This window comes from Ranitomeya variabilis, chromosome 1 (genome assembly GCF_051348905.1).
Source record: "Ranitomeya variabilis isolate aRanVar5 chromosome 1, aRanVar5.hap1, whole genome shotgun sequence".
NCBI classification, from domain to species: domain Eukaryota; kingdom Metazoa; phylum Chordata; class Amphibia; order Anura; family Dendrobatidae; genus Ranitomeya; species Ranitomeya variabilis.
In genome coordinates, this window is record NC_135232.1 from 596,810,733 (window position 1) to 596,812,967 (window position 2,235).

Genomic DNA, 2,235 nt, shown 5'->3' on the forward strand with positions numbered 1-2,235 from the left:
TATGTTCTAATAAAAAATATTTAATTTAACAATTATTTTTCTTTTTATAAACATTCTGTTTTCTGAATGTGCCATTAAGTTGTGATCCAAATTATGTCCAGACATTTATTATGCTGATTGGGTCCAAAAATTGTGTCTCAGCTCACATTATTTTTTGTATTCCTCTTTTTCTATTGATCATCAGTATTACTGTATATGTGTGTCTGGTGTGCAGAGGGGAGAAGGGACCATTGAGCAAATCAGAATTTGTTGGTGCTGTCGGTAGAGTTGTTATGAATTGATTTGTAGCAACTGGTCCATCAGCCAAATCAGTGCCCACTTGATGGGAAGCCCTGAAAGCCACCTATTATCTCATGAAATTACTGGCTTCTCATTTTTTTAGCCAGCCTGACATTATCATTGTGTCATGATGCACATGTAACATCGCGCCTCACGTGCTAATCACTGGACGAGCCACTGATGACATTGGATAAGGGTTAGTTAATTTTTCAGTATATGGGGCTGCTTATTCCTTGCTCCCTGAGTTGACGTCTTTACTTATACTACATTAGTAAACAAAGAGAAAATTCCCGATCGCAAGGTCCAAACAAAATTAGGGAAAGAGCAATTCTTAGAAAAGTAAAAAGTTTTTATTGAAGCAAAATATGGTAAAAAGTGGGACTACAAGCAGAATGTTGCCCGCACTCATGTATACAGCATAAACAATACATAACAATCAATGCTACTCAAGAGAACAGATTGCAAAAAGAGTAATAGCTGTTGTAGCATAGCGACTGGTCATATGAATGATGGATGGTATGTATCGCAGAGGTGGGTGGACCTGTGATGGAAGGCTGGGTATGTTTTGCTCAAGCAGATCTACTGCTGAGGGGTTTGTTTACATTGGGAAGGCTTCCAGGTGATTGGAGAGATGGGTGGGTTCAGTCACCTACAAACCCAGCCAAAAAGGCGTGTCTGAACACGTAAGATGGTTTTGTGTGTAAGGACCTGTGGTGATGTCACGCTCACCTGACTAGCCATGTGACAGGTACCTGGGTGTGGTTACACCTATGTAAAGGAGGTGTGTGTAGCACAAGAGAGAGAGAGATTGAGTGAGTGTGTGAGTGTTTGTCAGGGTGGACACACTTCCGTGTGTCCTGGCAGGACACTGCAGAATGGCCTGTGTGTTGGATGGTTCCAAGTGGGGACGTCCTGGAAGCACACAGACACCATTCCAGGCTGGAGAGCCTGCGTGCTGGACATAGCTGTTGTGGATTCTGTTTGTGGGCTCCCTCTGGTGGTTACTGCTGGTACTGGGTGACTTTGGTGGGTTGCGGCCTCTGGTTTCCACCTGTCCATCAGAGGCTGGGTGTTTCCTATTTTACCTGGCCTTTCTGTCATTCCCTTGCTGGCTATCAATGTATTCAGATGTGCTCTGTTTGGTTCCTGCCTACCTGCTCCCAGATCTTTCAGGATAAGCTAAGTGCTGATTTTCAGTTGTTTGGTTTTTTGTCCAGCTTGCTTATGATGTCTCTATGCTAGCTGGTAGCTCTAGTGGACTGAGGTTCTCCCCATGTTCACCGTCAATATATGTGGGGGGCAACTATACCTTTTGGGGTTCATTCCTCTGGAGGCAAGTGAGGTCTTTATTTTCTCTGCAGTGCTAGTTAGCTCTTAGGCTGGTGCGTGGCGTCTAGAACCAACGTAGGCACGCTCCCTGGCTATCTCTAGTTGCGTTTGTCAGGCATAGGGCAGCGGTCAGCCCAGGTTCCATCACCCTAGAGCTCGTCCGTTATACATTTGTACTTTGCTTGTCCTGTGCTATCCCTAGCCATTGGGATTCATGACACATAGCATGGACGGTTGGTGTTGGAGACTCCTGGGAGTAGAGTCGTCCTGGAAGCACCTGGAGACCGTAGACCTAGACGGTCTGTGTTGAGGACCTGGGACTGACCTGAAGTCAGTGTAAGGAGTGGAACTTCTGAGAGGTAACCCCGGACAATGGGATTATAATATACAGCTGAGAAGCCTATCTGCTACGTGAACTGTCTAATGTTTCATGGCTGTAATGAAATGGACTGTACCCTGTCTGGTTTATGCGGAGTTTGAATAAACCATATGGACTGATATGTGTGAGATATCGTGCCTGAAGTGTTTATCCTGCTGCCAAGCGAGTATCCCCAAGACCCGTAGTGGGTGAAACGCTACACTGTGTATGTGTGAGGTGGCCAGGGTGGTGGTCAAGGCAAGGGGCTG